Source organism: Cotesia typhae, unplaced genomic scaffold (genome assembly GCF_013202065.1).
Source record: "Cotesia typhae breed Kobodo isofemale line unplaced genomic scaffold, CoteBio_Ctyphae contig_34, whole genome shotgun sequence".
Classification (NCBI taxonomy): domain Eukaryota; kingdom Metazoa; phylum Arthropoda; class Insecta; order Hymenoptera; family Braconidae; genus Cotesia; species Cotesia typhae.
This window is the reverse complement of record NW_027423742.1, coordinates 1,799,113-1,812,324: the sequence shown is the minus strand read 5'-3', so window position 1 is coordinate 1,812,324 and position 13,212 is coordinate 1,799,113. Positions and strand designations below refer to the sequence as shown.

Here is a 13,212-nt window from a genome sequence, read left to right as displayed (position 1 = left end):
GTAGTGATATATTATGAATCATTAAAGATTTTTATATTTAATTATTTGCAGAATCGCTTGATGACTTACCACAGATGTCAGCTAATGAAGTTGTTGAAGTTGACTCAACACCACCAGTTGGTTTACTTACCAACCCAACATCTATGGATCATAATTATAATTTTTCTTCTGATCAATCTGACCATGAAGAATCTTCGGATTCTAACATCAATCCTGATTTAATTGGCATTGATAATGATTTATCATTCCCTGCTGTAGAAAATTTATCAGAATCCATTGATGGTAATGGTAATGATCGTTCTGAATTAACAAATATAGGAAATAATTTACCAGAACTTGGTCTACTTAAAGGCACAGGACTTCCGGACCCTATTGTAATGTCAGAATCGACTGATGTTAACAACGGAGTACTGACAATTGCATCAGAAAACGAAATAATTATTTCTTCAGAGCAACCAGATATAAATCAACCGTATATTTACGCTCAGCAGTGCTTAGGCTGTTTTAATGACTTAATCGAAGTTGGTTATAAACCTTGCAATCATGCTCCATTTTGTTGGTCGTGTAATAATAAATGGCATGATGAGGCGATTGCAAATGGAGAATCATTCACTTGCATATTGTGTAGAAGTTTGGTTGAAATTGCAGACGATTTAAGAGCGGATTATCAATTAACGCAATAAAAAAAAATTAAGCTTCATTGTTTGATGTCGGTACAAAAGAGATTGACTAAAGCGCTCTCATGAGTGTATTCAAACTTTAAACACCTATACTTAATATCTAACATGGGTCATTCTCATGGCAATTTCTATGATCGTTCTTATGAACGCGATGTCAAATGGCGGCTGCACATGCGCCCATGATTTAGCGGGAAGAAGACCGGGAGCCCGGGGCACGAGGCCGGTGGGGACGCCATGAGCGGCAGTTGTACTGGGACTAGTGACTAGTGCAATATACCTGCGTTCTCTCTGACAAAGAAATTATTCCATTGTGTTTTATTATTTGCTAACGTAATTAATCATCAGTTCATTATCAGTTTTTATACTTAATTAAATTCATTGATTCGACATTTGTGCATTAATTTTAAACTTAATATAAATTCGTGGAAAAATATTTAAAACGCTAATAAAAAGTACGTCGTACTTAGCGTTTAGCATCGCGGCCATTGTCTTCAATCGCGTGATAAATTAGACGCAATAGATTATCATTGTTAAAAGTTTGTCAAGAATCTTCAATTCAGCTTGAATATTTATTAATATTTTCAATTCCGTTTATTAATTGATTATAATTGAAATTAGTGTCATTTAATTACATTTTGTAATTATTAATTGAATTTATTCAGTCGTCATTATTAAATTAACTTCACTTGATGTGCCTTATTTAATTAATTTTAATCGTTTTATTTAGTAAATTCAAATCAAATTTACAAGAAACAAGGTACATTAATAAATTCATATGTTTAATAATTTGTTGAGTTATTCAGAAAATAATTTAAATTAAATAGTAAATTCTCGCGTAAATTAGAAAACTATATTCAACTACTAATTTAAACAAAATATTCAGATCATTTAAATCAAAAATAATTCGATCCTCTCGGATCATAACATAACTTGATCCCACTGATCAAGGATTCGATCCCAGCGATCAATTCATAACATAACTTGATCCCACTGATCAAGGATTCGATCCCAGCGATCAATTCATAACATAACTTGATCCCACTGATCAAGGATTCGATCCCAGCGATCAATTCATAACACAACTTGATCCCACTGATCAAGGATTCGATCCCAGCGATCAAATTTATAACACAACTCGATCCCAGCGATCAAATTCAATACTTGAACCTACTGGTTCTTTCAAACCATTCTAAATACACAGTTAATTCTCTTCCGATTACAAACACACGATCCTTTCTGATCATAATTATATTTTACATCTCTACTGAGATATTAACGGTTGACGGTTAACCACAATAACCTAACGGCGGCTGAGATCAATTCTCACCCCTCATTGCACAACAGTGCAATTATTATATACATTCATATCAATACACATATACACTCACATATCTCTTAATTGTATTCAACTTCGAGGAGTTTTTCTCTAGCAATTGCTAGAGTTTTCTCCCATTGGGGAATAAATTAATCACAATTATTCACCCCAACACCGAGTCTTTTATTTTAAAATAAATAGATCCTGAACTAATTTCCAACCAATCAACTACATACAGAAGAATTACGGAAATTCTCCTTAGTGGAGAGTTTCCGACAATACATTCATATTAATTTTTAAATTGATATTTTAAAAGTTTTAATAGTTTGTAATACTTATTTAATAAGTTATTTTAATAATTTATTTTATTTAAAAATCTATAAAACTTGTGGAATTTGTCACTATAATAATATATGTTTTAACAATTTTAATATTTTTTTTTAACGTTTGTAATGTGTAACTTCTTGAATATTTAATATAAATAAACTTGTTATAAATTAGAAATATATTTCCATGAAATTATTATTACATTTAATTATAAATTCGTGTTTTCTCCAATATATTTAAAATACATCACGAGTAAAGTGGATCATTGTCAATTTTCACTATTTAAAAATTTTGAAGCTGGCTTTGAAGTTCTTTTTTCTAACGAGAGGTAATTAATAATAATTTTAAAAAATTTAATTAATTTTTACTATATAAAGTTACAATTCTAATTTCAAATTGAAATAATATTATAACTTAATAATTATTACAATTATAGTTTGATTAAAAAAAAAACGCGTAATAATTTAAATAAAATATTTTATTTTGTTACAATTAAACTTGAGAAAATGTGCGGGTAGATAATTTCATTTAGTAAATTTTTTACAATTTTAAAATTCATTTGAACACACAGTACTGTATAATATAATTTTTTAACTTTATAAAGAAAAGACTAACTAAAAATAATAATCTTTTATTTATTTATTATAATATAGGGTCGTTGAATATAATTAAATACATTTTTTTAATTGATATAGCTCCTCTCAAAGTAGATTAGTTTTTCTCACCTTCGAATCTTTATCTAAAACTGTAAAACTGCTACAGGAGTTACCATTATAAACCTATCTTACCAACAAAAAAAATAAAATTTCTACAGTCGATATCAGTTCTGTAATATGTTACAAAGTATACTCGAGCTATACTCGTGGTGCTGCGAACTCGTGACGGAAAGAAATATGTGTGTACTAAAAATGCACCGTAATGAAATATGTTGGCAACATTTCATAGTTGGCTTGAAATAGTCGTGCATCAATATGTCCCTAGATGAAATTCATACAAATGTAAAGTCTGAGTCGTTCATAAACAGAGTAACTTGAAATAAAACCGCAAAAGCTCCCGCTAAAAAAGTCGCTGCTAAAAAATAAATTGACTAACATCTTTTTATTTTATCATTTAACATTGAAAAAAAAAAAAAAAAAAAAAAAAAACCGGCCCTGAAAAAAATATACGCTCCAATTGAAACAAGAAATATAATATTTCTAAAATAATAATGACTGGTAATTTATAATGACAGATATAAAATGATAGAGCAATAATCCAGATAAGGAGTAATTATTATGTGGCAGAATAATATGTCAATTCAAATAGTTTTTGGTATTAAGTTGCTAAAATATAAACTTTGTTGGTAGTATTGTTGTATAGATTCAGCAGTCGTGTGTATTAAAATTGAACTGTATACAAATTTAACTAACTTAAAATCTGCCTGCCTCAAAATATCATCTGTACTAAGTATGACTGTATTGAATAGTATTTGCTTCAAAATTGTAGAGGGAACAATCTGTCCCTGATACGTTTTTAGACTGAAAGAAATTAGGTTTTCGGATAAATCGATGTTGCCCGCAAGCTGTGAATTAACTTTTTTCAGTGTAGTTGCGTATCTATAGTAAGATTACTACACATTTTTATTTTATCTAGTCTGTGGCGGTGACTTTTCTCCATGAAAAAAAAGTCAGGATCGAAATTTCTGGGCTTACTATAGTTTGTGCTGATAAAATTTAATAATTTTAAGTGAATTAAATGTTATAATTGATTATAATTAATTAATATCAGTAAAATAGAGTATGACTTACTTTTATGATATATCATTTTGGAAAAAGGAGTACCATATAATTAAACAAAATTTTGCAACCTCGAAATACCATTCTGCTTACAGTAAACACAGTCGGTAGTCTGGCGCTCCGTTTACAACGGACTTTTTGAACGGAACTTGGCGCCAGATTCTACCGAATCTGTAGATCCAAACAAAAACAGTTTCACTGTAATTAACTGCGCCAAGTCCACGTTCATAGGACCCATTTCAATAACAATTGCTTTTTATAAAAAGATAGGACTCATTTTGATAATATTCATTATTTACAAAAAGTTGTGAAATAAAAAAAAAACACCAAGTTTCTAATATCAACTTAGAAAAATTTTGGTTGAAAATTAAAAAAATTAGCAACGATTTTTTAAGCGTACTTGGTGTTTTTTTACGCTAAATGTTTGCATTTCCGCGAAAAGTGAAAATTTGATGAGTACGCACATCAAGGATCGATTATAATTTTTAAAACATTAGAAAAAATTTTGCTGAAATTTGAAAATAAAAAAAAATTTTTAATCGTACTTGGCGTGCGTCATTGAGTACCCCAAATTTTTTTATGTCATAACTAGCTTGTTTCTATTATTTTACTGATGCAATTAATAATCAGTGTTTTAAAGTAGATTAGTGATCATTTTTCTACCCACCAATGTATTTTTAGTCCCTTATAAGAAAAATTAATAATTTAAGAATAAATTCTTAAAATATAATTTAAATTATTTAAATAATTCTTAAAAATAATTTAAGAAGTTGTTGGAATTACTCTATTTTGCGAAAATTGAGTTATCATCATATCTTGAATATAAGTTTTCATAAAATTGTTGAATCTTCTACCAAATGTTTTTGTTCAGATATTTACATATATATACGTAATTGCATTTATAATTATAAATAACTATTTATATAAACTTTAAATTGAATTTTATATAGAATTAAAATAACTTCAACTTATTTTTAGTTTTGTGTGACTAAATCAATGCAGATTCAATTTTGCAAATTTTTTATGAAATAGTAACAATAATTACATTTATGCATTTAATAGTACAACCTGCTTATAAATCCGTGTACATTGAAGTTACATTCATGAATCCTGAAAAAATTTGGGGTACTCAATGACGCACGCCAAGTACGATTAAAAATTTTTTTTTATTTTCAAATTTCAGCAAAATTTTTTCTAATGTTTTAAAAATTATAATCGATCCTTGATGTGCGTACTCATCAAATTTTCACTTTTCGCGGAAATGCAAACATTTAGCGTAAAAAAACACCAAGTACGCTTAAAAAATCGTTGCTAATTTTTTTAATTTTCAACCAAAATTTTTCTAAGTTGATATTAGAAACTTGGTGTTTTTTTTTTATTTCACAACTTTTTGTAAATAATGAATATTATCAAAATGAGTCCTCTTTTTATAAAAAGCAATTGTTATTGAAATGGGTCCTATGAACGTGGACTTGGCGCAGTTATTTACAGTGAAACTGTTTTTGTTTGGATCCGCTATTCCCGTAGACTCAAGGGACCCGAAGAAAGAGAGAAACGGCCCTGATAGCCTTACCTTACCTATAACTTACTGTCAATCTACGTCCGCAATTTGAAGCAAACATGACGGAAAGAGTTGGCAAAGCGAGCGATTACCTATTAGTTACCTATAACTTACTCTGCAAATAGACGTCAAAACTTGCTGTACAAGTATTTCCTTCAAATTGTAGTAAAGTTGAAAGGAAATTTAACTACAAGTTTGATTATTAACTTGTATTCAAGTTGCGGCCGTAGATTTCTGTCAATTTGCTTACAACTGTTGTTGAGTGAAGAATTACCGCCAACTTGATGTATAACTTAACCGTAACTGCTGGGAGTCAACACTTACTGAGAAAGCGCTGGCTATCAGGGAAATAAGAAGTATACTGCCCTGTGGTGTTAAGTGTACCACAGGAAAGTATGGAAGAGAGAGAAGTTAGGGAGTTCGAAATTAAGGAATAGGTTTCCTTAATTCTGTCCTCGGGGTAATTGTAAGTGGTAGAATAGGTAAGACTGTAGCGGGTCAGTTACCAGTGTAGCACTTGTGAACTTGTTCGCTACAAGTTACCCTAGGAAGGTCGCGACAGTTAACTACCCGTAGGTAATTGGTCGTCACAAACCACTGAGGATAAGTCAGAGAACTACAGTACTGATTAGTTACCAGCACTGTCGGTTACCGGACTGGGATAAAGAGAATTGATGACAAGTTTTTTCACCAATCCCCTGGGAGTGAGTGTGTTGCCACACTCCAGGTAAAAAAACGGATAAGGGGGTAAAGAGAAAAAAAGAAGAGAGAAAGAGGGAAGGTTCCCAAGTAAAAAAACGTGCGTGACTTACCTTTTGCAGGAGGTATCCCGTGATGATGACAGAAACTCCATGGATTCCACCAAGCCAGTCGTCCAGGAAGTCGTCTTCTCCGGTGGTGGTGATTTTTTTTACTCACAAAAACTTTTTCACTGATTTTAATTAAAATAATTAGAGTAAAAAAATATCACAGAGACCAATTTTTTGGCCAAGATCAAAGTTGCTTAATTTTAAAGTTCGTGGGGATTTTAATTAATCCCCATCAAAACAAGGTGTTAGGAAACACTGGTTTTCGAAAATAGGCTTATAGAGCCGCGCTTGGCTGTACTGCAATGCCAAGGCAACTCACGGCGGAACCGGTGCAAGCCCCAGATTTCTACCTATTTTCAAAAATCAGGTTAATATACTGGATCCTCAATGAGGATCGTACCAGATATTAAACTGATAAGAACAGATTAAAACTTTTTTTATTTAAAAAAAAAAATAAATCAATAAAACTGCCTGAGATGGACAGGCCCATCTCAGGTGGTACAATAGTATACAGTCAAAAATTTTTTTCCTTTTTGTCGTCAAATTTAATACAGAAAAGGGCATTAGCGCCCTTGTGTCATTCCTCACATTCACTCTAACACATTCATACTTTATTTCACAAAACTTGTAACTTTTAATCTTTTTTTTATTTCAAAATAATATAACCTAACACTCGCTCACATTCACGCATGGCTAAGCCTCGTGGTGGCTTTGTTATTACACCAGCCCCTGATTTTTCCAATATTGGATTTGTGTATATATATTTTCCTTGTTGTTATGATTTTGTAAATAAATATATGTATAATAAGTGTAAATAAATATGTATAAAATACATGTAAATAAATATGTACAATATATATGTAAAATATATGTAAATAAATATGTATATAATATATGTAAATAAATAAATAAGTTTGTATATAAAGAAGTATATCACAGTGTTTTGTGCCTAGGCACTTCAGTTTTTAGTTTCCTTGTCAGAGCTGGCGAAGTCGTTCAAAATTAGTTATAAGCATAATCAGTCAAGCAATGCCAAGATATTACAATCCGAACAAAAACAGTTTCACTGTAAAAAAATCGTGCCAAGTCCACGTTCATAAGACTATTAAGAAAAAAAATATTTTATTTCTTTACAAAAAGATATAAAATAAAAAATTAAAAAATCCAAGTAACCGATATGGTTGTATATGATTTTCAAAAATTAAAAAAAAATTTTTGTAAATTTAAAAATTAAAAGAAACAATTTTGGAACGTATTTAGTGTGCGTAGTTACGAAATATTTCACTTTTTATGAAATTCCTAAATTGTATCTACTAGGACACTTAAAAAAATTGAAGTACACAATAACGCACACCAAGTACGTTCCAAAATTGTTTCTTTTAATTTTTAAATTTACAAAAATTTTTTTAATTTTCGAAAATCATATACAACCATATCGGTTACTTGGATTTTTTTTTTTTTTATTTGATATCTTTTTGTAAAGAAATAAAATTTTTTTTTCTTAATAGTCTTATGAACGTGGACTTGGCACGATTTTTTTACAGTGAAACTGTTTTTGTTCGATTTCAGTTTTTTTGTAATTATAATAAAAATTGACAATTTTAATTTAATACATTTCCGGTGGCAAACTATCCCCTTTAAGCTATAGTTCATGTAAAAGTTATTCTTGCGCCGCCTGGCGTGTGTAATTGCAAGCTGTCAAATATCTTTTTTTCACTGTAGTTTCCCATCTATTATAAGATTAGCATGCATCGTTATATTATTTAGTCTCTGGCCGTCCGCTTTTTACATAAGAAAAAAGTTAAAATCTAAAAATCTGGGTCGCTATAGTTTGTGCTGATTATTTTTAATAATTTTAAATAGAAATTATAAAGATAATTGATAATAATCAAGTAATACGCGTAATAAAAAGCATGAACTACTATTATAAAATATCATATAAAAAAAAAATCAAATTAAATTTGAAAAAAAACTTGTAACCTCAAAAAACGATTCTGCTTACGGTATATACACACTCGGTAGTCTGGCTTGAGAACGGAACTTGGCGTCAGATTCTACCGAATCTGTTGATGTTTGTTGTCATTTTTACAATCTAGGCATCGTCACTTATAGAGTAGGGGGAGCCGCCCGCGGACCCGACCAGCGGATCGGGCGTTTCATACTGCCGGTTCCCAGACACGTGCTCCACGTAAATGTCCCTCGACCAACGAATTGTCTCCGATACAATGAGCCGCCTCATCAGACGAGCAAAGTACTGAGAAATACCAAGCCTCCTCAGAACCGGCTCATTGTTCGGGTCCCAGGCACCCAGGGAGCCGACGACGATCGCGTCCACGGTCACCTGATACCCCTGTGCCCTGAGCGCATTTGCAAGCTCCTGATACTTCTCACTTATTTCTTTTCGAGCCGTATCAAGGGCTTTGCACTGATTCTCAAATGGCACAGTGACATCCACAATGACAATGGACTTGGCTTGCTCGTTTCTGACTACCAGGTCAGGTCTGAGCGCTGCCAGATCCCCATCAACTCCCCTTACGGTCTGGTTGACCCGCTTCTCCCCCGCAATCCTGCGGCTCGTAGATGTTGATTCCCTCCTAGTGGTCCTGGCGGTGCTGGTGATGGTGGTGAGCGACGACCTGGTGTTTGGGACACTACTAGGGGGGGTTCGAGTTGACGCAGTACTACTTGTGGATGTGCTACACCTCACTCTGCTAGCTACATCCTCGCTTGTGCTACCGCTCCTCCTATCTCTATTTGGGACGACCGGGTTTGCGGAAGCCACGGAGGCACGGACTGCTGCAGGCCTGGCTCCACGCACTTTGGCTTGTGCAGCAGCTACCCCCGACAGTATTTTCCGCGTGGTGGTGTAATTATTCGCGGGTTCTCCCCTGAGGGGGGAGCCTACTGTAATTTCCGAGGGGCTATGGTCACCCGGGTGCTCCTTGAGTATATGTGACTTCACAATCTTCACCGGATACCTCCCGGTTCCAACGAACCCACAGATGTTACAGCTGTGGATGACATTGGCCCCGAGATGCGTCCTTTTGAAGTGCTGCATAAATGCAGCGTGAGTCCCATATACCCCAGTTACCCCTCGGGCAGTGCTGGCGTAGCACTCCGGGCACCTAAGCTCCCTCGGGAGGGGGATGTTTACGATAACCTCCATACCGGGAAGTCACACACGTAGGGGGGAACAGGAAATATATAGTCCCCTTATACAAGGGAACCAACAAGCGTGCAAAAGGTTGTCCTAGGGGTGTGGAACGGACCACGAAACCCACGGACAGGAAACGAATGAGAAAGATAGAAAAAGGATAGAGGGCACGAGATTACGGGATAAGCGGGAGGTATCCGCTATTCCCGTAGGCTCAAGGGACCCGAAGAAAGAAAGAAACGGAAATAAGAAGTATACTGCCCTGTGGTGTTAAGTGTACCACAGGAAAGTATGGAAGAGAGAGAAGTTAGGGAGTTCGAAATTAAGGAATAGGTTTCCTTAATTCCGTCCTCGGGGTAATGGTATGTGGTAGGATAGGTAAGACTGTAGCGGGTCAGTTACCAGTGTAGCACTGGTGAACTTGTTCGCTACAAGTTACCCTAGGAAGGTCGCGACAGTTAACTACCCGTAGGTAATTGGTCGTCACAAACCACTGAGGATAAGTCAGAGAACCACAGTACTGATTAGTTACCAGCACTGTCGGTTACCCGACTGGGATAAAGAGAATTGATGACAAGTTTTTTCACCAATCCCCTGCCCTGATAGCCACCTTACCTATAACTTACTGTCAATCTACGTCCGCAATTTGAAGCAAACTTGACGGAAAGAGTTGGCAAAGCGAGCGATTACCTATTAGTTACCTATAACTTACTCTGCAAATAGACGTCAAAACTTGCTGTACAAGTATTTCCTTCAAATTTTAGTAAAGTTGAAAGGAAATTTAACTACAAGTTTGATTGTTAACTTGTATTCCAGTTGCGGTCGTAGATTTCCGTCAATTTGCTTACAACTGTTGTTGAGAGAAGAATTACCGCCAACTTGATGTATAAATTAACCGTAATTGCTGGAAGTCAACACTTTTACTGAGAAAGCGCTCGCTGTCAGGGTGGGAGTGAGTATGTTGCCACACTCCAGGTAAAAAAACGGATAAGGGGGTAAAGAGAAATCCGAACAAAAACAGTTTCACTGTTAAAAATTGCGCCAAGTCCACGTTCATAAAACTCATCTCAATAACATCTGCACTTTGCAAAAAAAATAAGAGTCGTTACAATAATTTTCATTCTATACAAAAAAAAATTTAAATACAAAAAAATACCAAGAAACCGTCATAATGTTGAAAAAATTGAAAAAAATGTGTTGAAAATTTAAAAATTAAGAAAAAATTTATTTATCGTACTTGGCGCGCGTCATTGAGTACCCCAAATTTTTTCGGACGAATTTCAACCCGAGAAAAAACGATTTCGCTTGAATTTACGTAATGTAAATCCGAACAAAAACAGTTTCACTGTTAAAAATTGCGCCAACTCCACGTTCATAAAACTCATCTCAATAACATCTGCACTTTGCAAAAAAATAAGACTCGTTACAATAATTTTCATTCTATACAAAAAAAAGTTAAATACAAAAAAATACCAAGAAACCGTCATAATGTTGAAAAAATTGAAAAAAATTTGTTGAAAATTTAAAAATTAAAAAAAAAAATTTTTATCGTACTTGGCGCGCGTCATTGAGTACCCCAAATTTTTTCGGACGAATTTCAACCCGAGAAAAAACGATTTCGCTTGAATTTATGTAATGTAAATATATATAATTAATTATATATATATATATATATATATATATATATATATATATATATATATATATATATATACAAATATACACATGGGTAGATCCATTCCCGAGTCAAAATTAAAAACATTTTGAGCCTCCACAACCAACCGGAGGAGTTATAGGTTGAAATTATGGTTTTAGATTTTTTCGACTACGATGACGCGTATATCAGAACCATAATTTCAGCCTACAAGTGGTATTTTTGTCCGCTTTTACCAAAGTTAGGCCGAAATCACGGTTTTAGAACCATAAATTGAGCCTACTGGGCCTACATCTCTACCGTACAAAAGATTCTTATTTGTTAATATAATGTCGACGAGGAGAAAGGAAGGAAAGGGGAATGGATCCACATAAAAATGGCTGCCGTTAGAGGCATGCTATGTCCAGCTCATATGCCATTTTATAAAAAATGATAAAAGAAGGATTTTGACAGTGTCATATCTATATTTTATTGTTGATGTACAGCTATTGCAAGTTCAATAACGTGTGATTCTTAATTTAGACCTAACATTTGCTAAGTATAGAAATAAATTGAAAGTCTGTTCTAACCGAGATTCGAACCTGAGCCGCGTGCTTGCCAGATCGATAACTAATCCCTACACTGTACGACTGATGAGCTAATTCACATCTTATCATTGTTATAAGCTAAATCTATATGGTGACGATTTTTCTGAAATTTTTTTATCTTTCTCTACCCTATTGAAAACAATTGTCAGAATTTTTTCGAATTTTCTTACCCAACCAAAAAAAAGTTATGAGTTATTTAAAAAAAATATCTTTTTTTTTGGGTAAATAACCATAACTTTTTTGAAAATTGGCTTACTGGGATGTTTTGTTTTTTTGAAAATTCTTGTTTTTAAATGTACTTTCGAGAAAAAAATGAAAATAATAATGTGGATTCATATTCAACGTTTTTTTTTAAACTTTTGGAAAAAAACGAAAATTTCGGGATGATTGCCATTTTTGATTTTCGATTTTTTTTTTTTTTTTTATAAAATACTTTAATATTTTCTGCGAATCTCCTGAAATTTTCAGTGGCATTTTTTTCTTTCTATTTTTTTTTAGAAATGAAAAAAAAATTTTTTTTTAAATGTTTATTTCTCCTGAAAATTTTTCAGCAGATTGAGAAAACTTCAAAATCCGAGAAAAAAAAATAAAAACAAAAATTAACAACAATAATCATTCGAAAGATTTAATTATTTTTTCAATAAAGTCAGATCAAAAATAAAAAAAACCATGGAATTTTTTTTTTGTATTTTTTGTCCAAAACTACATGCAAAAACAAAACAATCAAATTGGCGTTCGATCCACTTTGGAGCAATGCATGAACTCTCAAAATTTTTGAGGCAATTAATTTCAAACAAAATTTTATTGAATTTATTTTCATTTACACAGCTAAAAACTTTTTTGTTGAATGATTTATAAACAGTAGACTTGTGAATGGAATATGACTTTATTTTTTAGACGTTTAAGTAATTTACATATCCTAAATTCAGGATAATTTGAGTATTCTCTCACAATTAGATAATAGTTTTAGAAAAAAAAATATAAGAAAATAATTCAATCTTATCAATGATTGTCATTTTGAATTTTTTAAAAATTTTTTTTTCTCGGATTTTGAAGTTTTCTATTTAGAAAACTTTCTGCTGAAAAATTTTCAGAGTGGTATGACGAAAAACAAACATTGAAGGAAAAAAATTTTTTTTTCATTTCTAAAACAGAAAATAGAGAGAATAAAAAATGTTACTGAAAATTTCAAGAAATTCGCGGAAAATACTGGTTTAAAAAAAAATAAATCGATAATCAAAAATGAGCATCATTCTCAAATTTTCGTTTTCCTCTACAAGTTTAAAAAAATGTTGAATACGAATTCGTATTATTGTTCTGACTTTTTTTTCTAAAAAGAACATTGTAAAA

The 13,212-nt window shown here is 32.6% G+C and overlaps 1 non-coding gene across 1 annotated transcript; it reads right to left on the bottom strand.

Annotated features, from left to right (window-relative positions):
• Window positions 1–6,739: 6,739 nt before the first annotated feature.
• Window positions 6,740–6,926, bottom strand: LOC141526544 (U2 spliceosomal RNA). Its single transcript, XR_012479047.1, has one exon. It is a non-coding gene; the product is annotated as a U2 spliceosomal RNA (small nuclear RNA).
• Window positions 6,927–13,212: the final 6,286 nt, after the last annotated feature.